This window comes from Apostichopus japonicus, chromosome 12 (assembly GCF_037975245.1).
Source record: "Apostichopus japonicus isolate 1M-3 chromosome 12, ASM3797524v1, whole genome shotgun sequence".
In the NCBI taxonomy this organism is placed as follows: Eukaryota; Metazoa; Echinodermata; class Holothuroidea; order Aspidochirotida; family Stichopodidae; genus Apostichopus; species Apostichopus japonicus.
The window spans coordinates 15,228,576-15,254,506 of record NC_092572.1 but is presented as its reverse complement, the minus strand read 5'-3'; the positions used below and the strand labels follow the sequence as shown (position 1 = coordinate 15,254,506).

The following is a 25,931-nucleotide window of genomic DNA, read 5'->3' as shown; positions in this document are numbered from 1 at the left end:
GGCACTTGCTGTAAAAGACGTCATCACCCGGGGTTCGAACCACGGATGCAAAAGAGAGTCTCGATCATCAGCTCGTACGGTGCGCCGAGCCATCGCGCCACTGTATGGACTGGGATATTAGGTGGATTAACTAATACTTACAGCTCCCCGTGTAGGCACTTGCTGTAAAAGACGTCATCACCCGGGGTTCGAACCACGGATGCAAAAGAGAGTCTCGATCATCAGCTCGTACAGTGCGCCGAGCCATCGCGCAACTGTATGGACTGGGATATTAGGTGGATTAACTAATACTTACAGCTCCCCGTGTAGGCACTTGCTGTAAAAGACGTCATCCCCCGGGGTTCGAACCACGGATGCAAAAGAGAGTCTCGATCATCAGCTCGTACGGTGCGCCGAGCCATCGCGCCACTGTATGGACTGAGATATTAGGTGGATTAACTAATACTTACAGCTCCCCGTGTAGGCACTTGCTGTAAAAGACGTCATCACCCGGGGTTCGAACCACGGATGCAAAAGAGAGTCTCGATCATCAGCTCGCACAGTGCGCCGAGCCATCGCGCCACTGTATGGACTGAGATATTAGGTGGATTAACTAATACTTACAGCTCCCCGTGTAGGCACTTGCTGTAAAAGACGTCATCACCCGGGGTTCGAACCACGGATGCAAAAGAGAGTCTCGATCATCAGCTCGTACGGTGCGCCGAGCCATCGCGCCACTGTATGGACTGAGATATTAGGTGGATTAACTAATACTTACAGCTCCCCGTGTAGGCACTTGCTGTAAAAGACGTCATCACCCGGGGTTCGAACCACGGATGCAATAGAGAGTCTCGATCATCAGCTCGTACGGTGCGCCGAGCCATCGCGCCACTGTATGGACTGAGATATTAGGTGGATTAACTAATACTTGCAGCTCCCCGTGTAGGCACTTGCTGCAAAAGACGTCATCACCCGGGGTTCGAACCACGGATGCAAAAGAGAGTCTCGATCATCGGCTCGCACAGTGCGCCGAGCCATCGCGCCACTGTATGGACTGAGATATTAGGTGGATTAACTAATACTTGCAGCTCCCCGTGTAGGCACTTGCTGTAAAAGACGTCATCACCCGGGGTTCGAACCACGGATGCAAAAGAGAGTCTCGATAATCGGCTCGCACAGTGCGCCGAGCCATCGCGGCACTGTATGGACTGAGATATTAGGTGGATTAACTAATACTTGCAGCTCCCCGTGTAGGCACTTGCTGTAAAAGACGTCATCACCCGGGGTTCGAACCACGGATGCAAAAGAGAGTCTCGATCATCAGCTCGCACAGTGCGCCGAGCCATCGCGCCACTGTATGGACTGAGATATTAGGTGGATTAACTAATACTTACAGCTCCCCGTGTAGGCACTTGCTGTAAAAGACGTCATCACCCGGGGTTCGAACCACGGATGCAAAAGAGAGTCTCGATCATCAGCTCGTACGGTGCGCCGAGCCATCGCGCCACTGTATGGACTGAGATATTAGGTGGATTAACTAATACTTACAGCTCCCCGTGTAGGCACTTGCTGTAAAAGACGTCATCACCCGGGGTTCGAACCACGGATGCAAAAGAGAGTCTCGATCATCAGCTCGTACGGTGCGCCGAGCCATCGCGCCACTGTATGGACTGAGATATTAGGTGGATTAACTAATACTTACAGCTCCCCGTGTAGGCACTTGCTGTAAAAGACGTCATCACCCGGGGTTCGAAACACGGATGCAAAAGAGAGTCTCGATCATCAGCTCGTACGGTGCGCCGAGCCATCGCGCCACTGTATGGACTGAGATATTAGGTGGATTAACTAATACTTACAGCTCCCCGTGTAGGCACTTGCTGTAAAAGACGTCATCACCCGGGGTTCGAACCACGGATGCAAAAGAGAGTCTCGATCATCAGCTCGTACGGTGCGCCGAGCCATCGCGCCACTGTATGGACTGAGATATTAGGTGGATTAACTAATACTTACAGCTCCCCGTGTAGGCACTTGCTGTAAAAGACGTCATCACCCGGGGTTCGAACCACGGATGCAAAAGAGAGTCTCGATCATCAGCTCGTACGGTGCGCCGAGCCATCGCGCCACTGTATGGACTGAGATATTAGGTGGATTAACTAATACTTACAGCTCCCCGTGTAGGCACTTGCTGTAAAAGACGTCATCACCCGGGGTTCGAACCACGGATGCAAAAGAGAGTCTCGATCATCAGCTCGTACGGTGCGCCGAGCCATCGCGCCACTGTATGGACTGAGATATTAGGTGGATTAACTAATACTTACAGCTCCCCGTGTAGGCACTTGCTGTAAAAGACGTCATCACCCGGGGTTCGAACCACGGATGCAAAAGAGAGTCTCGATCATCAGCTCGTACGGTGCGCCGAGCCATCGCGCCACTGTATGGACTGAGATATTAGGTGGATTAACTAATACTTACAGCTCCCCGTGTAGGCACTTGCTGTAAAAGACGTCATCACCCGGGGTTCGAACCACGGATGCAAAAGAGAGTCTCGATCATCAGCTCGTACGGTGCGCCGAGCCATCGCGCCACTGTATGGACTGAGATATTAGGTGGATTAACTAATACTTACAGCTCCCCGTGTAGGCACTTGCTGTAAAAGACGTCATCACCCGGGGTTCGAACCACGGATGCAAAAGAGAGTCTCGATCATCAGCTCGTACGGTGCGCCGAGCCATCGCGCCACTGTATGGACTGAGATATTAGGTGGATTAACTAATACTTACAGCTCCCCGTGTAGGCACTTGCTGTAAAAGACGTCATCACCCGGGGTTCGAACCACGGATGCAAAAGAGAGTCTCGATCATCAGCTCGTACGGTGCGCCGAGCCATCGCGCCACTGTATGGACTGAGATATTAGGTGGATTAACTAATACTTACAGCTCCCCGTGTAGGCACTTGCTGTAAAAGACGTCATCACCCGGGGTTCGAACCACGGATGCAAAAGAGAGTCTCGATCATCAGCTCGTACGGTGCGCCGAGCCATCGCGCCACTGTATGGACTGAGATATTAGGTGGATTAATTAATACTTACAGCTCCCCGTGTAGGCACTTGCTGTAAAAGACGTCATCACCCGGGGTTCGAACCACGGATGCAAAAGAGAGTCTCGATCATCAGCTCGTACGGTGCGCCGAGCCATCGCGCCACTGTATGGACTGAGATATTAGGTGGATTAACTAATACTTACAGCTCCCCGTGTAGGCACTTGCTGTAAAAGACGTCATCACCCGGGGTTCGAACCACGGATGCAAAAGAGAGTCTCGATCATCAGCTCGTACGGTGCGCCGAGCCATCGCGCCACTGTATGGACTGAGATATTAGGTGGATTAACTAATACTTACAGCTCCCCGTGTAGGCACTTGCTGTAAAAGACGTCATCACCCGGGTTTCGAACCACGGATGCAAAAGAGAGTCTCGATCATCAGCTCGTACGGTGCGCCGAGCCATCACGCCACTGTATGGACTGAGATATTAGGTGGATTAACTAATACTTACAGCTCCCCGTGTAGGCACTTGCTGTAAAAGACGTCATCACCCGGGGTTCGAACCACGGATGCAAAAGAGAGTCTCGATCATCAGCTCGTACGGTGCGCCGAGCCATCGCGCCACTGTATGGACTGAGATATTAGGTGGATTAACTAATACTTACAGCTCCCCGTGTAGGCACTTGCTGTAAAAGACGTCATCACCCGGGGTTCGAACCACGGATGCAAAAGAGAGTCTCGATCATCAGCTCGTACGGTGCGCCGAGCCATCGCGCCACTGTATGGACTGGGTTATTAGGTGGATTAACTAATACTTACAGCTCCCCGTGTAGGCTCTTGCTGTAAAAGACGTCATCACCCGGGATTCGAACCACGGATGCAAAAGAGAGTCTCGATCATCAGCTCGTACAGTGCGCCGAGCCATCGCGCCACTGTATGGACTGGGATATTAGGTGGATTAACTAATACTTACAGCTCCCCGTGTAGGCACTTGCTGTAAAAGACGTCATCACCCGGGGTTCGAACCACGGATGCAAAAGAGAGTCTCGATCATCAGCTCGTACAGTGCGCCGAGCCATCGCGCCACTGTATGGACTGGGATATTAGGTGGATTAACTAATACTTACAGCTCCCCGTGTAGGCACTTGCTGTAAAAGACGTCATCACCCGGGGTTCGAACCACGGATGCAAAAGAGAGTCTCGATCATCAGCTCGTACAGTGCGCCGAGCCATCGCGCAACTGTATGGACTGGGATATTAGGTGGATTAACTAATACTTACAGCTCCCCGTGTAGGCACTTGCTGTAAAAGACGTCATCCCCCGGGGTTCGAACCACGGATGCAAAAGAGAGTCTCGATCATCAGCTCGTACGGTGCGCCGAGCCATCGCGCCACTGTATGGACTGAGATATTAGGTGGATTAACTAATACTTACAGCTCCCCGTGTAGGCACTTGCTGTAAAAGACGTCATCACCCGGGGTTCGAACCACGGATGCAAAAGAGAGTCTCGATCATCAGCTCGCACAGTGCGCCGAGCCATCGCGCCACTGTATGGACTGAGATATTAGGTGGATTAACTAATACTTACAGCTCCCCGTGTAGGCACTTGCTGTAAAAGACGTCATCACCCGGGGTTCGAACCACGGATGCAAAAGAGAGTCTCGATCATCAGCTCGTACGGTGCGCCGAGCCATCGCGCCACTGTATGGACTGAGATATTAGGTGGATTAACTAATACTTACAGCTCCCCGTGTAGGCACTTGCTGTAAAAGACGTCATCACCCGGGGTTCGAACCACGGATGCAAAAGAGAGTCTCGATCATCAGCTCGTACGGTGCGCCGAGCCATCGCGCCACTGTATGGACTGAGATATTAGGTGGATTAACTAATACTTACAGCTCCCCGTGTAGGCACTTGCTGTAAAAGACGTCATCACCCGGGGTTCGAACCACGGATGCAAAAGAGAGTCTCGATCATCAGCTCGTACAGTGCGCCGAGCCATCGCGCCACTGTATGGACTGAGATATTAGGTGGATTAACTAATACTTACAGCTCCCCGTGTAGGCACTTGCTGTAAAAGACGTCATCACCCGGGGTTCGAACCACGGATGCAAAAGAGAGTCTCGATCATCAGCTCGTACGGTGCGCCGAGCCATCGCGCCACTGTATGGACTGAGATATTAGGTGGATTAACTAATACTTACAGCTCCCCGTGTAGGCACTTGCTGTAAAAGACGTCATCACCCGGGGTTCGAACCACGGATGCAAAAGAGAGTCTCGATCATCAGCTCGTACGGTGCGCCGAGCCATCGCGCCACTGTATGGACTGAGATATTAGGTGGATTAACTAATACTTACAGCTCCCCGTGTAGGCACTTGCTGTAAAAGACGTCATCACCCGGGGTTCGAACCACGGATGCAAAAGAGAGTCTCGATCATCAGCTCGTACGGTGCGCCGAGCCATCGCGCCACTGTATGGACTGAGATATTAGGTGGATTAACTAATACTTACAGCTCCCCGTGTAGGCACTTGCTGTAAAAGACGTCATCACCCGGGGTTCGAACCACGGATGCAATAGAGAGTCTCGATCATCAGCTCGTACGGTGCGCCGAGCCATCGCGCCACTGTATGGACTGAGATATTAGGTGGATTAACTAATACTTGCAGCTCCCCGTGTAGGCACTTGCTGCAAAAGACGTCATCACCCGGGGTTCGAACCACGGATGCAAAAGAGAGTCTCGATCATCGGCTCGCACAGTGCGCCGAGCCATCGCGCCACTGTATGGACTGAGATATTAGGTGGATTAACTAATACTTGCAGCTCCCCGTGTAGGCACTTGCTGTAAAAGACGTCATCACCCGGGGTTCGAACCACGGATGCAAAAGAGAGTCTCGATAATCGGCTCGCACAGTGCGCCGAGCCATCGCGGCACTGTATGGACTGAGATATTAGGTGGATTAACTAATACTTGCAGCTCCCCGTGTAGGCACTTGCTGTAAAAGACGTCATCACCCGGGGTTCGAACCACGGATGCAAAAGAGAGTCTCGATCATCAGCTCGCACAGTGCGCCGAGCCATCGCGCCACTGTATGGACTGAGATATTAGGTGGATTAACTAATACTTACAGCTCCCCGTGTAGGCACTTGCTGTAAAAGACGTCATCACCCGGGGTTCGAACCACGGATGCAAAAGAGAGTCTCGATCATCAGCTCGTACGGTGCGCCGAGCCATCGCGCCACTGTATGGACTGAGATATTAGGTGGATTAACTAATACTTACAGCTCCCCGTGTAGGCACTTGCTGTAAAAGACGTCATCACCCGGGGTTCGAACCACGGATGCAAAAGAGAGTCTCGATCATCAGCTCGTACAGTGCGCCGAGCCATCGCGCCACTGTATGGACTGAGATATTAGGTGGATTAACTAATACTTACAGCTCCCCGTGTAGGCACTTGCTGTAAAAGACGTCATCACCCGGGGTTCGAACCACGGATGCAAAAGAGAGTCTCGATCATCAGCTCGTACAGTGCGCCGAGCCATCGCGCCACTGTATGGACTGAGATATTAGGTGGATTAACTAATACTTACAGCTCCCCGTGTAGGCACTTGCTGTAAAAGACGTCATCACCCGGGGTTCGAACCACGGATGCAAAAGAGAGTCTCGATCATCAGCTCGTACAGTGCGCCGAGCCATCGCGCCACTGTATGGACTGAGATATTAGGTGGATTAACTAATACTTACAGCTCCCCGTGTAGGCACTTGCTGTAAAAGACGTCATCACCCGGGGTTCGAACCACGGATGCAAAAGAGAGTCTCGATCATCAGCTCGTACGGTGCGCCGAGCCATCGCGCCACTGTATGGACTGAGATATTAGGTGGATTAACTAATACTTACAGCTCCCCGTGTAGGCACTTGCTGTAAAAGACGTCATCACCCGGGGTTCGAACCACGGATGCAAAAGAGAGTCTCGATCATCAGCTCGTACGGTGCGCCGAGCCATCGCGCCACTGTATGGACTGAGATATTAGGTGGATTAACTAATACTTACAGCTCCCCGTGTAGACACTTGCTGTAAAAGACGTCATCACCCGGGGTTCGAACCACGGATGCAAAAGAGAGTCTCGATAATCGGCTCGCACAGTGCGCCGAGCCATCGCGGCACTGTATGGACTGAGATATTAGGTGGATTAACTAATACCTGCAGCTCCCCGTGTAGGCACTTGCTGTAAAAGACGTCATCACCCGGGGTTCGAACCACGGATGCAAAAGAGAGTCTCGATCATCAGCTCGTACAGTGCGCCGAGCCATCGCGCCACTGTATGGACTGAGATATTAGGTGGATTAACTAATACTTGCAGCTCCCCGTGTAGGCACTTGCTGTAAAAGACGTCATCACCCGGGGTTCGAACCACGGATGCAAAAGAGAGTCTCGATCATCAGCTCGTACAGTGCGCCGAGCCATCGCGCCACTGTATGGACTGAGATATTAGGTGGATTAACTAATACTTACAGCTCCCCGTGTAGGCACTTGCTGTAAAAGACGTCATCACCCGGGGTTCGAACCACGGATGCAAAAGAGAGTCTCGATCATCAGCTCGTACAGTGCGCCGAGCCATCGCGCCACTGTATGGACTGAGATATTAGGTGGATTAACTAATACTTACAGCTCCCCGTGTAGGCACTTGCTGTAAAAGACGTCATCACCCGGGGTTCGAACCACGGATGCAAAAGAGAGTCTCGATCATCAGCTCGTACGGTGCGCCGAGCCATCGCGCCACTGTATGGACTGAGATATTAGGTGGATTAACTAATACTTACAGCTCCCCGTGTAGGCACTTGCTGTAAAAGACGTCATCACCCGGGGTTCGAACCACGGATGCAAAAGAGAGTCTCGATCATCAGCTCGTACGGTGCGCCGAGCCATCGCGCCACTGTATGGACTGAGATATTAGGTGGATTAACTAATACTTACAGCTCCCCGTGTAGGCACTTGCTGTAAAAGACGTCATCACCCGGGGTTCGAACCACGGATGCAAAAGAGAGTCTCGATCATCAGCTCGTACGGTGCGCCGAGCCATCGCGCCACTGTATGGACTGAGATATTAGGTGGATTAACTAATACTTGCAGCTCCCCGTGTAGGCACTTGCTGTAAAAGACGTCATCACCCGGGGTTCGAACCACGGATGCAAAAGAGAGTCTCGATAATCGGCTCGCACAGTGCGCCGAGCCATCGCGGCACTGTATGGACTGAGATATTAGGTGGATTAACTAATACTTGCAGCTCCCCGTGTAGGCACTTGCTGTAAAAGACGTCATCACCCGGGGTTCGAACCACGGATGCAAAAGAGAGTCTCGATCATCAGCTCGTACAGTGCGCCGAGCCATCGCGCCACTGTATGGACTGAGATATTAGGTGGATTAACTAATACTTACAGCTCCCCGTGTAGGCACTTGCTGTAAAAGACGTCATCACCCGGGGTTCGAACCACGGATGCAAAAGAGAGTCTCGATCATCAGCTCGTACAGTGCGCCGAGCCATCGCGCCACTGTATGGACTGAGATATTAAGTGGATTAACTAATACTTACAGCTCCCCGTGTAGGCACTTGCTGTAAAAGACGTCATCACCCGGGGTTCGAACGACGGATGCAAAAGAGAGTCTCGATCATCAGCTCGTACGGTGCGCCGAGCCATCGCGCCACTGTATGGACTGAGATATTAGGTGGATTAACTAATACTTACAGCTCCCCGTGTAGGCACTTGCTGTAAAAGACGTCATCACCCGGGGTTCGAACCACGGATGCAAAAGAGAGTCTCGATCATCAGCTCGTACGGTGCGCCGAGCCATCGCGCCACTGTATGGACTGAGATATTAGGTGGATTAACTAATACTTACAGCTCCCCGTGTAGGCACTTGCTGTAAAAGACGTCATCACCCGGGGTTCGAACCACGGATGCAATAGAGAGTCTCGATCATCAGCTCGTACGGTGCGCCGAGCCATCGCGCCACTGTATGGACTGAGATATTAGGTGGATTAACTAATACTTGCAGCTCCCCGTGTAGGCACTTGCTGTAAAAGACGTCATCACCCGGGGTTCGAACCACGGATGCAAAAGAGAGTCTCGATCATCGGCTCGCACAGTGCGCCGAGCCATCGCGCCACTGTATGGACTGAGATATTAGGTGGATTAACTAATACTTGCAGCTCCCCGTGTAGGCACTTGCTGTAAAAGACGTCATCACCCGGGGTTCGAACCACGGATGCAAAAGAGAGTCTCGATCATCAGCTCGCACAGTGCGCCGAGCCATCGCGCCACTGTATGGACTGAGATATTAGGTGGATTAACTAATACTTGCAGCTCCCCGTATAGGCATTTGCTGCAAAAGACGTCATCACCCGGGGTTCGAACCACGGATGCAAAAGAGAGTCTCGATCATCAGCTCGTACAGTGCGCCGAGCCATCGCGCCACTGTATGGACTGAGATATTAGGTGGATTAACTAATACTTGCAGCTCCCCGTGTAGGCACTTGCTGCAAAAGACGTCATCACCCGGGGTTCGAACCACGGATGCAAAAGAGAGTCTCGATCATCAGCTCGTACAGTGCGCCGCGCCATCGCGCCACTGTATGGACTGAGACATTAGGTGGATTAACTAATACTTGCAGCTCCCCGTGTAGGCACTTGCTGCAAAAGACGTCATCACCCGGGGTTCGAACCACGGATGCAAAAGAGAGTCTCGATCATCAGCTCGTACAGTGCGCCGAGCCATCGCGCCACTGTATGGACTGAGACATTAGGTGGATTAACTAATACTTGCAGCTCCCCGTGTAGGCACTTGCTGTAAAAGACGTCATCACCCGGGGTTCGAACCACGGATGCAAAAGAGAGTCTCGATCATCAGCTAGTACAGTGCGCCGAGCCATCGCGCCACTGTATGGACTGAGATATTAGGTGGATTAACTAATACTTGCAGCTCCCCGTGTAGGCACTTGCTGTAAAAGACGTCATCACCCGGGGTTCGAACCACGGATGCAAAAGAGAGTCTCGATCATCAGCTAGTACAGTGCGCCGAGCCATCGCGCCACTGTATGGACTGAGATATTAGGTGGATTAACTAATACTTACAGCTCCCCGTGTAGGCACTTGCTGTAAAAGACGTCATCACCCGGGGTTCGAACCACGGATGCAAAAGAGAGTCTCGATCATCAGCTCGTACAGTGCGCCGAGCCATCGCGCCACTGTATGGACTGAGATATTAGGTGGATTAACTAATACTTACAGCTCCCCGTGTAGGCACTTGCTGTAAAAGACGTCATCACCCGGGGTTCGAACCACGGATGCAAAAGAGAGTCTCGATCATCAGCTCGTACAGTGAGCCACGCCATTTTTTTTCTCTTTTATTGGGAGATCAGCCCACTGGCTCACCCATTGACAATATTATTTACAAGGGTATTTTTTACAGAATTAAAACTTAAGTATGATTTGTTTTAACTAGAACATTAAATAATAATTACCTTAACATTTACTCATGTTTAGGTTAAGAGAAAACTAAAATATCAAACACCACAGACATAAGAAATTATATACAAGAGATAACAATATCTAAAGCAAAGTCAAAAGACCAGACCCTGATTACGTCAACACGTACTGTATACAAATTAACCTCTATCCAGATGGTAAGTATAGTTGTTCGATTCTTTCTTAGAGAGCACAATATCGTTCTGTGTAAATATATTAAAAAACCGTGAGGTATTGTTTTTGTGATAGTACACATCAAAAAGTAACCGAATTTTCTTCTTGAGTACTTTGTGAAAAACTTTTTCAATATTACAAAGATAGTTAGTATTGAGGCGAGATATTCTGCAATTCCAAATTGTTCACTTATATATATTGAAGAAGTCACACAAAATTCCTACAATGCAGTTGTTTTTACGGCCAAGACCCAGAAGGGACAACCCCTTCCATTCAACAAAATTAACTACCGGATGTAAAGTATTCAACTTATTAACCAAAAAGTGCCATAAATTTTCGACTTCAGAACACTCAATAAAAAGATGAATAGTACTTTCGTGCGTGGTTTTGCAAAAGGTGCAGTAAGGAGAATCGGTTAATCCAAACTTGTACAATTTGTCGTTAGTGTAAAGAATATTATGTAATACTTTGAAGTCGATATCGGAGTCAAAGAAACACTTTGGAGAACGATATATGTTACTCCACGGCCTTGGCTGGCAGAGAAGTGGGTATAATCTCATACATCAGAACACTTACAGAAACGATACCACCTTTAATGAAGTGACGATTAAAAAGTGTTTGACTATCATTGTCAACAATCAGGGTATTACTAAAGATAGGTTGATTGAGGATGTCTTCTCTGGTCTCTGGTAGCCAGAAACGGCCTTGAATTAGCCGATCCCATGCTAACATGAGTTCACAGTAATACGGGCTTAGCTTATGAACAGACTTGCGGTTAGGAGTAATTTGAAAGATACCACGCCCAAGGCTCATATCTTCATACATATTCAAAAAATACAACATTAATTTTTGTAATTTAATATTAATGTTATTGCTTAATATCTTACTACAAAATTTAATTCTAAGAGCATCTCTTGTTTAATTCAATGTCGCTCAAACTGAATCCCCTCTGTCGATTGTTAAAAGCAAGTTAAGATACTTAATAGAAGGTTTTTTACCTCTCCAGATAAAATCGACTACACTCTGACGTAATGTGGTGATAACCCAATCAGGGACTGGTAAAACAGTGGTCAAATATACTAAGCGAGTTACGATGAGCGAATTTATAATGAGAGATTTACCCTTAAAAGATAATTTTCTACCTTTCCAGGTATTTAGTAATTTACGGCAGGAGGTAACTTTTTTCTCCCAATTTTCTTTTTCGATTGATTTGTTATCGTTACCAATAGCAACACCTAATACTGTAATGAAATCTTTCCTCACAGGGAAGTCGAAATTGCTGGGATTAACATGGCTGCACCCAGTGCTAAGTAATTCAGTTTTATCAATATTACAACTAGAGCCAGAAGCACGTTCATACAATTTAATGATGTTAAAAATAGAATAAATACTTGTGATACTAGACACGAAAAAGGTAGTGTCGTCCGCATGCTGAAAAATTTTGGCTTCGACTTCACAAACTTTAATACCATGAATATATGGACAATTAATTATAGCTTCATGAAATGGTTCGGCACAGAGAACATAGAGCATGGCTGAGAGTGGGCAGCCCTGCCGAACTCCCCTTTTGACAGGGAAGGGATCGGATATATAACCATTGTGCTTGATTCGGCCCTCGATATTGGTATAAAACAGTTTGATCCATTTTAGGAGCTTAGGGCCAAAACCCAATTTTTCAGCGACTTCGAAGAGGTAGTTATGGTCAACTCTGTCAAAGGCTTTATATTGGTCTATTTTAAGAGTAAAACCTGGTTTATTATATGAATTTACATACTCAATTACATTTTGCATAGTTAGCACGTTTTCAGAAATATCTCTTCCTGGAGTACAACACGTTTGATCTTCTGAAATAATATTCTTACTGATACTTGTGATTCGTTTGGCGAGAGCTTTGGCAATCATTTTGTAATCGACATTTAAGAGGCTTATTGGCCTCCAATTAATTAAACTACGAAGATCTCCTTTCTTGGGTATAAGGGTAAGTATACTTATTTTCATGGATTCAAAGAGTTCGTTGTCATGGAATGATGTCTCAATGAGTCTAGTAAAAATATCGATAAAATCCCGCCAAAACACTTTGTAAAATTCAGCAGTTAGTCCATCTAGTCCTGGACTTTTGTTCCGTTCCATTGCTAACAGAGCGGCTTTCAACTCATCTAATGAAATATTTGCTTCACATGCTTCAACGTCCATTGGCGAGAGAAATCTTCTGAGTTCACAAAGTATCTGATTCCGCGATTCGTTGTCGGTTTCTCCGGCTTGGTAGAGGTTTGTATAAAACTTTACTTGTTCTTTCATAATTTCGTGTTGATCGGTGATGATTAAGCTCTGGTCAGTAAGTAGTTGTTTCATTACCTTCTTTTTTTTCCCTTGATTTTCCTTGTAATTCTCTTAATGAAGGTTGGTTCGACTCATCTTCTAGGTTTTTAAAATGGGTACAGTCGTAATCGGAGAATTTTTTAGCTTTGTATTTCTCGTAGTCAATTTGTTTTGTTGTATAATTGTATTGATTGAATAATTGAGGATTAGCTTCAGTTTTTAAAGTTACCATATGCGATTGAACACCACGAACTTCTGGGAGGGAAAATTATGTGATAATAATCCTGCATGAGAATGCATTACATGGGAGGGCAAGTAATCCCTTCGTTCGTGTAATGTCTCAGTAGAATCTCAATCAAACTTCAACCTATGGTCTCGTTTAATTTAACGATTCTACTTCCCCATTACACTTCACAACGGAACTACTTGAGATTTCAAAGCAGTGTTCAAGCGAATACGAACAGAAAGATTACAAACGAACACAAATTCAAAGTTTGTATCTTTTTTAATTTGCTTGCTGAGCAACAGAAACATTTCTTTTCTTTTTAAACAAGAACTGATATAATTCCATTACCACTTGGTACAAAGGATAACATAACATTCTTACTTTCCATACTTTGAAAATAAAAAAGCCTGGATATAAATATCATCAATGTAGCTCAGGCAAGAAATACCCAATTTTCTGAGCTCAGCCAGAATAGGTTTGAGTAGTTTTCTGAAGCTAATCCTCAATTATACAATCTCTCTTTTTAAAGTTACCAATAATTCAAAATTTGGAATTCACTGTCAATAACTTTAAAAACTAAGAAAACAAGCTCCACATTTAGTAAATGGCTTAATCATATTAATTAAAATATCATATAATTGATTTATTGTCGAAACGTTTAATTTGATTTTTAATTTTTTCTTCTCTTTTCTTTCTTCAGGGAGTCTTCTACATTATTAAGCTATTGTATGCTTTATAGAAGACTTCCTTTCACCTTGTATATTTGCACGTGAAAAAACAAAATAAACCAAATCAAATCAAACCAAATTCCTACCAAGAATAGCAGACCAATGAACTTCATGTACAGGCGAAATTGTAACCAGATAACATCAGGCGTTTTAACTATGAAATCGAAAACAAAAACTGGAACGATGTTTTAAGCCAAACTGATGTTAATGTTGCTTACGACACTTTCTTTGAATCCTTTAATTATACCTATAATAATTGTTTTCCAATATGTTATGTAAGCAAAAGGAAACGACGTAAAAAGAAACATCCATGGATTACAACTGGAATGTTGACATCTATCAAAAGAAAGAACAAGCTCTTTAAAAGTTATTTAACAGTACCTACTGATGTTAACAAGGCTACGTATAAGCATTACCGCAATAAGCTTAACCATATTATTAGATTTTCTAAAAGATTGTATTCCTATGGTAAATTCAAAAATAATAGAAATAATATAAGTGTAACTTGGAATACAATTAACGAAGTTCTAAACACCAACCGAAAAGAAGGTGGATATCCTGCTGCTTTTAAAACTGGTGATCAAGAAATCAGCACGAGAATGACATTGCCAGCTACTTTAACAAATATTTTGTAAACATTGGACCCTTACTTGCAAGAAATATTACAAATAAAGGTAGAACAGAATATATTATTCATAATAATAGCAGAAACAGTCAATCTATGTTCATTAATCCTGTCAGTGAGGAAGAACTTTCAATAGTTGCTATTTCCAGCCTGAAACCCAAAAAAGCAGCGGGATATGACGATTTTAAACCAGATATAATAAGAAATGTTATTCACTTTATCGCCAAACCATTGACTTATATTTGTAATTTATCTTTTACTTCTGGGACATTTCCAGATAAACTAAAGATTGCTAAGGTTATACCAATTTTTAAAAAAGGTGACCAAGATGTATATGAAAATTACCGTCCTATTTCTTTATTATCATGGTTTTCAAAAATTATTGAAAGGCTTATGTACAATCGTATCTTTAAGTTTCTAACCAAGTTTAATATCCTGTGCAATGATCAATATGGCTTCCGCCCAAAGCATTCTACAGAACTTGCTTTGGCAAATGCTATTGAAAAAATATGTACTAGTCTTGATAATACCAAAATATGTATTGGAGTGTTCCTCGATCTCTCCAAGGCATTTGATACTATTGACCATACCATTTTGCTAAGTAAATTATCTTTGTATGGTGTAAGGGGAACAACCCTTGACTGGTTGAGCAGCTATTTATCCAATAGACATCAGTATACTTCATATAAAAACTCTAAATCCGAACACGCTTTAACCCGTTGTGGTGTTCCACAGGGCTCAATATTAGGACCACTGTTGTTCATAATATATGTCAATGACATTTGCCAAGACTATTTTGTTTGCTGATGATACCAATATTTTCTTCGAGTTCGAAAACGTACATAGAATACATGATACTGTCTCTACTGAATTAACTAAATTTACTAACTGGTTTGCTGCTAATAAGTTATCACTTAATGCAGACAAAACTAACTGTATAGTATTTAATGGAAGAAGAACGCTTAACTGGAATAATGACATAATAATGGACGGTACAGTTATGAAACAAGTATCAACTACTAAATTTCTAGGGGTTAATATTGATAGTAAACTTTCATGGAGTGACCATATTACAAAAGTTTGCACCAGCGTTGCAAGAGGTGCAGGAATTTTAGCAAAGCTAAAACATTTCCTCCCCCAGAATATACTCAGAATGCTTTATCAAACTTTAATAGCACCACATCTGTATTACTGCTTGACTATTTGGTCTGGTACAAGTGTTTCTCATTTAAGTCACCTTAAAATACTTTAAAAGAGTGCAATACGTCATGTATCTCACGCAGCACCCCGTAAGCATACAAGCCCCTCTTTAGGAAACTCAATTTATTGAAATTAGATGACATTATAAAAGTTAATATTGCAACATTTACATACAAGGCTTGGAATGGATCATTGCCAATCAGTTTTCGAAATTTTATAAATAGCAACACAGATTTCCATAATCATAATACCAGAACGGCTAGCAACGCACATTATAAATCATATAAAACACACGCACTGGTATGTTAAGCCTCAGAAACCGTGCAACCAAAATTTGGAATTCACTGTCAATAACTTTAAAAACTAAGAAAGCAAGCTCCACATTTAGTAAATGTCTTACTAAAGAAATTATCATGTCTTATTAATTATGATTTAGCTGCATAGTCGCATAGCAGCATATTCACATATTGAAGCATATACGTATTGTTATTAACATTATTTTCACTATTTTCTATCTTTTCTTCATGGGAGCCTTCTGTTTTGTTAAGCCAGCATAGGCTTTTCAGAAGACTTCCATTCACATTGTAATATTTATATGAAAAAAAAACAAATAAATGAATGAATGAATATATATATATATATATATATATATATATTTATATATATATATATATATATATATATATATATATATATATATAAACATTAGTGAGAGAGGAAAAATGTCCATATCTTATATCTTATGAAATAAATCTATATCTAATATCCTCATCAATAAAAATACTGTTAAAAACAGTTTCATCGTTCTCTTCTCGTAAGAGAGGGTTATGTTAAATTGGTTGGATAAGCATCTCCTCTCTTGGCCTAAAGGGGACTTATAGGGTGCGAAGACTCGCGCAAAAAGAAACGTATAATGCCTGTAATCTGACCTAATTTCGAATGAGATGTAACAAAAGTGTTAGACACCACCATCGATCCCAGAAAATACACACACACAGCTTGCTACCATCGGTAATTAGACACTAGTGTACAGTCAGTGCATACAGCTGCGGTCAATACCTACAACACAGTGTACAGACAATACAGCGATGGACATCTTAGGTCCAGCTAAAATATAACAAGGTATCACGTTTCATTACCGTACTGTACTGTCTGCACTTTGTAGCGACACGAACATATCGTCACTTGCAAGCCACGGAAAGTTAACTTTTTCAGATCGCCGAACGTGGTTTTGGGCGACTCTTCAATGCCTTTAAATTGAACCAATTTTGGCTCAACTACAAAACTCCCCAGCCCCCTAGCTCCCATCCATGCACTTAAAAGCTTCTTGAAGGATCTTATTACTTAATTTTTGTTTTCATACGTTTTTAAAATAAACAATTAAGATGACAAGCACGAAACATAACATATGTAAAGACATTCTAGTCATTCATGCTCTTCAACATGCAAGCCACAAAAAAAAAAAAAAAAAATCAAGATTGATAACGGGTCAACAAAGATGTTCTCTTGATGCTTTTGGAACATTTCCCGAGATAGAATAACAATCGGGCGGATGGATATCGACTCTAATAGGAGTATGCCACCCTAAATCAAAAAACTTTTTTGATATGTGCAGACGACACTGCCATACAATTTTACAAACACATATTTTGTATAAAACGTGCGTAGGCTAACAATGGTTTTGTATTGTTTTAAAGAAAACATCTTGCCTTGCTGTGCGGCCTGATGTAGCCACCGAAATGGAGATGGAGTTCGTTTCTACAAAGACGAAAGATTTGGGAGACAAAATTTCAACTGCGTGACGGTCTAGAGGCCTACCAAGCTGTTTAAGGTGGGGATAGGCATAGGGCCATAGGCACTACTACTAATCGGTACTAGGCTAGGCTTCAACAACTAGTATTACGACAGTAAGAGTAGATCGGCATGTTTTGGTCATAAAGTCCAGGATTTCCTGTTTAGTTCCATTTTAGGCTTGGCTTACTACTTATTTGAGATCAAAGCAAACAAGCATAGGCCTATGGCTTCCTATGTCTAGGCCTACGACTGAGTTATACGACTGAGTTATAACAAGCCTAGCTTAGACCTACAGTAGTTATACCAGTGCAACCAATGTAACCAAGATTCTAAAGTCTGACTGCAGCTGGGCTGAGTTAGGCCTATTGGACCTATATGCAGACAATTAGCTGTGTATCTCAATCATAGGAATTGAAGTTGAATATGGCCATAAGAAGTAGCCTACTACTAGTACTACTATGGGCATAGCAATACATATTCAAAGTGGCTATTCTTACGACTAGTCGTAAGAATAATTTCCGACTACGCATGCGCAGTTGCTATTTTCACGACCAGAAGTACTATTTTTACGATGAGGAGTAACAATAATTTCAGGTTAGGGTTAGAGTAAGGGTTAGGATTGAGGTTTAGGGTTATGTTTATAGGGTTAGGGTTACCCCTACTACATGCGCAGTTGCTTTATTTACTTTACTGCGCTTGAATTTGCCTTTGTCGTAAGAATAGTTTAATTGTTACAACTAGTCGTAAGAATAGCCACGGCCATACATATTACTAGGTCTAATGCTATGCATGAAGGCCGAGACTGTCTATAGATAAACAGTCCTTCTCAAATTCACTCGAGCATTAAGAATTTGTTACTTGATAAACTACCCCAAATACTGCCACTAGGATTCATCCTTGAGCGCACCTAATTAATTCACCAGTCAACAAGTATGATTGTAAACATAAGTGCTCTGAATCTAATTGGCCAGCACTACTTTCCTGTGCTTGAAGACATGTTTGGCTTGACCACTGAAATAATACTGTGTGTGTTTAATCATGAATTTGTGCAGAGGAGCATTAAGTCTGCCTAGCATTACCAAATGGGGTAAATATCCAATATCCCCTTTTTTGGCCAATAACAGGTCGAGTCAGTTGGTATTGCAATAAGTATATGGAAGATGGTAATGGCTTAGCCTAAGATACTCCTAGGGTAAGCACCTAGCATGCTATGCAACAACGCTCTGATTGAAGATTTGTTAACAGACTTATCAGCCATAAGGCTAGTTCTAAATTAGCTAGGCCTTACACAGTTACAGTTTCAGCCAAAGACTCCATTAGGCCTATACAATTTGGCCTACTGCCACTGGCTGAAGTTTAAAACGATAGGGTTAAGACTTAGACTAGACTCAGTACATCAGCAGAAATCGTTTAAGTCGAAGACTATATTGCTAGGGTTTTGCAGGCCTGCCAACTCTCGCGGTTTACTGTACAACTCTCACTGCAAGTCTTCAAAATTTTACGAAAGTTTGTTATACCTTTGAGTTTGACATCAGCGTCCTCGAAATTGGGTCTGTTCACGTTTCAAGGTTGCCAAAGGTAGCAAATTTTCAAATTACAGTACAGAACTTCTATTCTAAATGAAAAATATATAATTAATATCTGCAATTCATGAATTAGAATTGACCAGACCTTAAAACTATTCTGGACATTATATTTAAGATGGTAGAAAAGTGTGACAATCTATAAATTTTCTAAAAGTTGTTCTTTTCTTAATGGTGGTGCCACTCCACCATTAATCAAACATATGTTGTTAATTTAAAGGCAATAATAATGAGTAGACAAACATATTATTAATTCATAACCTTACTAAAAAAGATATATAAACTCTTAATAGGTTCCAAGTTCGAAACAAAGAAAAGTGATCAACAAGACATAAATTTGTTAAACACAGGCCATGCTTGTTATTATACTAAGCAATACATTTCAATGTGTAACGCGCAGGCACACAAAGTTCTTAGTAGTTGCATATTTGCACGCACTGTTCTGGCCTTCGGTTAAGCATTAGGAGTTGAGACCGTTAACTTACTTAGCCCGATCTGATATTACAAGATGACTTCTCCTGAGCTGGATACCGATGAAGAGTACATTATCATTGGAAAATATCGTTCGTCAGGACTGTGCCCTGAAAATTCAACATTAAATCTAAGAAGATTGATACGGAAAAGATCAAAGAGTTTAGACTAACGGGAGCAATAAACAGCCACCGAGCTTTGTGCTGAAAAGTGTGAGCAGTAATACTTTTAAATCAAGAAAAGCCAAAATCAGGCAATTTAAGTCATTGAAATTAAAAAAGCTTCACTGTCCAGTATCAAAAGTATTTGCAAACTTTGATACAGCATTCTGTTCTGTACAAGAATTGTTGATTGTACGCACCTTATTAGCAGTGTAAGAATACCTGCTTTTAGCACATTCGGTCATCGAGTAATCTTTTGTTAACTTTCAATAAGTATTTTTCAGCATGATTGGAAATCCTTAATAGCAGTATATTGTCTACAAAACTCAGACATAAATCACTTGAACATCAGTTGGTATGATTGTGTATGGTTCTGAATGCTATTTTCCTTTTTTTTTAGGTGGGTGTGGATATGATTGGACCCCTTGCAGAGACCATCATTGGAAATAAGTACATCATAACCCTATGTGACTATTTTTCAAAATGGCCAGAGGCTGTTGCTGTAAGAGACAAAACAGTATAAACCGTTGCAAACTTTCTGTTTGAAACCATGGCCAGGTATATATATCCATCTACTTTGTTTTTACTTTACATAACATATTTTTGAAGTTAGTTATGCAGACCTGCATTTGTTCTCAGTTTTACCTGTGACCCAGAAAGCGGCCAAATGGTTACAGGAATTTCTTGAAGTTGTTTTATAAGTTAATGTTAATAAAATGTTAGTGGGATAACGGTCAGTGCATCCAAGACCAGGTGTTATCTCAGTGCTTAACTTACTTGATTTGAAAGAAGTGCTAAAAGATTCTCCTGATTAAACCACACGGCCACTCTGAAGATGCCAATAGTTTACTGCATTACTCATAACCAGTTCTTTAACAACTTGTTTAATTTTTCATTTATTTAGATTTGGGTGCATGAAAGTTGTCATCTCAGACCAAAGAGGAGAATTTGTTAATTCTCTGAACAAGTCCCTGTTTGACATGACAGGGGTGGGCCACAGAGTATCCTTCAGCTACCACCCACAGACCAATGGGCTGGATGAAAGATTCAACCAAACTCTGCAAAATGCAAATGTCACTCATCAAAGTTGTCAATCAAAACCAAGATGACTGGGATGAAACACTGTCTTCCATTCTCATGGGGTACCGTACAGCAAAACATGGTTCTACAGGTCTTCCTCCTTTCGTTGTGATGTTTGGAAGGTTTGTAACAATTCAAACCTACCATTGCTGAATAGAGGTTTACATTTGTAAAGGTCATATACGGAGAAAAGCATTCAGGGACAAGAGAGTTTGGAAAAATCCTGCATAGCTACACTGATCCTCTATAGGATAAAATCTCATTTGACACATCCCAGGTCCTGGGAAAAACTGCTAAATAGCAAGTACAAAAGATGAACATTCATTAAACTATAAAAGCATGCCAATTAATTTAGATACATGCAATTAATGCCACTGATATTGGTTTTGTTTTTCAGTTGTATATCATATTTTGGGCTGGTATGCAATTTGGACCTATAACAGCACAGAATACACTTCTGTTTTATATTTCTGCTGGTTTGAGTATGTGATGTGACTCAGATTTATGGTTCCAGGGTCTTAATAGTGAAAATAAAATATATAAAAATTTATTTATTCTTCAGTCAACAAAGTGTTGTGAATAATTGATTGTTAATTATCTTCATATATCCAGAGAGCCATTGTTACTAGTCGACATTGAAGACTCCATTGTCCAACCAGAATCTCCTGCTGCAGCGATGCACAGCGGGAGAGGGTTTTTCAACTCATGTCACAGTCGCAAGACATAATCAAAGGTTTTGTAAAAGAAAATATTGGCAAAGCCCAAGAACGGCAAAAAAAGAATTTTGATTGAAGGTAGCAATCAAAACAGGTAATTACATAATGCTATGTTGTGCATTGAAAACTGCACTGTAGGTAAATGAATGGCAACATATACATTGTCATATGATGTTTACGTATATATGCTGGATTTTGTTTTATTCAGAGCTTCAAAGTTGGTTCTATAAGTGTTCTCGTCCGGAATGCTAGAAAGGATGCCCGAAGAGGAGGGAAAGTCGAAAACTCTTGGCTTGGGCCATATGGAGTCAAGGCTGTGAATGAGAAAGGGCTGTACACACATATTAACAGTTCCACAGGCCTTCCTTTGAAGAAGAAATTCAATCCATTTTACTTAAAGAATTTCACACAAGTAAGATTCCTTTACAGTCTTTTTATTTGGGAGGGGGGTGGTTGGGAGAGGGGGGTTGATTGGCATGATTCCTCCATAATTTTCTTAACAATAATCAGTAACTTGATGAGTTCTGTGCTGGCTTATGTGAGGGTAAGGGCTGTAGCTGTCTTCACACAATAAATCAATTTTGACTCAATGGCTTTAAAAAATGAAACATAATTGCCAACAATAAAAGAAAGAAGAATAAGTTAATTAGAAAACTCCAGTTTCCAGACAAATGTTTTCAAATATTTGATTTTATTTGCTTAGTTTCGAGAGGAGAATTTTATGTGATGTCAGTTTGAAACTCAGCAATTAAATGTTCAACTTCTAATTAGCTTCTTGCCAGATCAACTTGGTAAAACCACATATAGTAACTAATTCCTTTGGTGTAGATATCATGCATGGTAATGAGTGGGCGGGGTTAACATGAAACTAGTATCAACATGTTGCTTGACCATTACAACATTTTTAATCTCTGGTTTATTCTGCTGATTGAATGTTTGTAACGGGGGGGACCAAAATAGATTTTAGCTGACGTTCTCTTGTTAGCTCCAATCTAAAGAATGGTAGGTTGGTTTGAGGTGATCCTTGCAGCAATGATGAGCTAAGGAGGGTCGTTATTGCTTTTGGTGCAGATATTGTGCAACAAAATGAGTGGGCAGAGCTTAACATTAATAACTGTTAGCTCCAATCTGAAGAATGGTAGGTTGGTTTGAGGTGATCCTTGCAGCAATGACGAGCTAAGGAGGGTTGTTATTGCTTTTGGTGCAGATATCGTGCGACGAAATGAGTGGGCAGGGCTTAACATTAAAACCTGATCTGCAATTGTTCACCAACCATATGTGGTATGACTAAATTTTATTGTGCTGAGCAGGTTGGTTACACAATGCAATGTTTTCAGTGCTATTATTTTGCTGCATATTGATGAGATGTGTGACAAAATAAGGTTCAGCTGAAATTTCGTTATAAACACAGAATCGGAAGAATTTTATTCCATTTGAGTTGATACTTAACATAATGATACCTCATAGCCTGCAGGAATGGTCCGTCTCGTTTTCTTGGCAGATATTTTCCACTTTCGCCCATGTTTGTTGCATCTCAATCATCATTTCCAGCTTTTTCTAATATTTGTAGAGCCTTAATTACTATTAAGTGTGTGCAAACCCCCTTCCCTCCCCCCACACACAAACAAACGCATACACAAATTACTCATGTTACATCATGGAAACCATAATGCATTTTACCTTGGTTGATTTTTCATATATTGAACAAACTAAATATTAAGAAAATGTCCCTTAACATATTACTTAATTCAAAAGGGAATTGCGATATAGCATCATTACGTTAATGTTGCTTTACCATTCCAATGTTGTTGTTATAGGAGAAATGATATACTGCTTAAATCTTCATGGTGGTGGCAGCAACCCAATGAGATTCCTGGCTTGCAGCCGACAATATCAGGAACTTGGCCAAAATTGGTTGAGTTGATAATCTAACACACTGTCTAGACTGAGTTTGCAGCAAGAACAGCCATCAAATTACCATTTCCCCAAAGAGTGGTGTAGCTGGGAACCACATTGCACTTTGCATGTGTGGTTGGAGTATTAATTTTATACAGGTTGTAAAACACTGCATGAAGTCACATTTATTCTTTCATCAACATTGATTCTTTCATCACAGAAATCCTCATACAGGCATAAATTTCCAGAATAGGGACTGATATTGACCGACTTAAATTTCATCTGATCTTGAATTTGGTATGACCTCTATGTATTAACATATTCCTTAATTAACAAAGAAAAAAATGCAAGTTTGTATTCAATATCCAATAAATGTCTCGGAGCGTTTAAATTTTTTATTGCAAGAAAGAATTTTTTAACAAAAGGAATCGATATACATATGAACATATCCACAGTGTACTAACACAAATAATTGCTGACCTGTGCTGTGATAGGTTGTTGAATATACCTGTTGCATGTAATCCATAAATTTAATTATTCTATATTTCAGGAACTTGCAGCCAGTATCATCAGTACAAACACACCAGATGAGGTTAGCAGCCCAAGTTTGAATATGATTCAAATATCCAATAGAAGAAATTTGAATTAAAGGTAGTCTGTATAGGCAACAAATTATAGCACACTTTTCTGAAGATTTCAAAAATTACATTCCTTGAGATTCTTATTTCCAGATTGGTCTCAGACATTCTAAATGAACACACAAGATGACTGAATGTCTCAGTGAGGTAAATTTCCTCCAGGGTGGTAATGACAACAATTTAAAATGTTGACCAAATGTGACCGTATTGGAACTTTTGGCATATTTGGGGCCAAACAAACCTCTGCCCCCCTGCACAATTTCCCACCCCAACCTATGTTCTATATTTCTCTTTCACAATATATGTTACCTTCTTACAGGGAGAAACATGATCAAGGTCAATACAGCCCCACAGTTATTGCATATATATCCAACTCTTGCAAAGAATACTGGTTTTTCTATTTCAAATTGAGTTTTCCGTTTCATTATTTTATGGATATAGATCCATGTTATTGTGAATTTCTTGATCGTGGAAAATCACTGGCCATGCTCGAAAAGTCACATTAAATATTGTTAAATGTTTTTATTTCAGGAACAAAGCAATCCTGTTACTGTAAAGGCAAGTAACCTAAGACAACCCATGCAGCTTTAGAAATAAATTCATTAAGGCAGGGATTGCAAGCTACGGAGGTGCAAGACTTCATGTGACTTGATCCTCCCCACCTGGAAATGTTGAAAAATGGAAGACTTTTACTGTGCCAGGACCATATCCTTGACAAACTCCTATGCCTGGAGAAGGGAAAATCCCAACCTATATGGGCACAATTGCAAGGGGCATTTTGTGATGTTCCAACCCCATCCCAAGGATTGGCACTTATTCCTCAATTGAATATCATAATTTTCACTTCAACAATGAAGGTTTTAAGTTTTATTATCCCCCAAATATACTAGATTTCCAACATGGGCACTCTCTTTGTCAAGTTCATGATACCTCTACTCCTTTCTCCCAGTAGCATATTCCAACAAATGGTTATTAAGATATGATGTGTTTATCATTTTACTTGATGAGAGTAACTTTTCAGCTACAGAAGCTAGTGACAGACTTCCAAGAAAGTGCTTTGAAACATCAAGCAATCATAAAAAAATAGATACAAATGAAGGCTGCAACCCTAAACTTTTCCACTTATATTGATGAGCCACCCATGTCAGATGTAGATTTTCTACAAATCTAAATTTTCCTTCTTTTATAGCTTCTTTGCAGCATCATTCAACACTATGATGGACATAGCTCTGAATTAATGGAAGTAATCAAAGCTCTCTTCCAAGCAATTTCAACCTGAACTTCATGGGCCTCCTGTCTCGCAAGGTTGAAACAGATTCTTCCAGAGTTTGATTCAACTGCACAGGAGGATGCATTAGAATTCCTTGGTGCAGTTTACACATCATCATGCACTTCCTGTAACCAAAGCCAGTGCAAACTTTTAGATGAGTAAGAGATATAGATCGTTCTGTGAAAAGCATCAAAGCAACCCCCCAAAAAATAAGTGAACTTTTCAATGTATTATTTAAATTTATGCCATGTTGGCCCAAATATTCAAATTTGGTCACCTTTGGTCAAAATTCTAAAATGATTTTATTACAACTTTTGAGGAAATTTACCTCACAGGGACATTCAGTCATCTTTTGTGTTCATTAAGAATGTCTGAGAACAATTTGGACTAAGGGCCTACATGAAAGTAACTTGTTAAAAACTTCTAGCAATTATAGCATCCTATAATTTGGGGCATATACAGACTACCTTTAACATTGAAACTGATTGGGAATTTGCTTAGGTTTG

The 25,931-nt window shown here is 42.1% G+C and overlaps 1 protein-coding gene and 1 long non-coding RNA gene across 2 annotated transcripts in view; one reads left to right on the top strand and one right to left on the bottom strand.

Moving 5' to 3' along the window:
• Positions 1 to 25,931, bottom strand: part of LOC139977974 (uncharacterized) — a 184,549-nt gene that overhangs the window by 85,029 nt on the left and 73,589 nt on the right. The gene's annotated exons all lie outside the window — the stretch shown is intronic.
• LOC139977961 (uncharacterized) overlaps positions 17,420 to 25,931 on the top strand; it is a gene marked incomplete in the record, with an annotated part of 396,810 nt that continues 388,298 nt past the window's right edge. The window contains 7 exon segments of the mRNA XM_071987784.1: positions 17,420 to 17,647; positions 20,226 to 20,383; positions 20,730 to 21,027; positions 21,518 to 21,715; positions 21,830 to 22,033; positions 24,068 to 24,168; positions 24,687 to 25,583.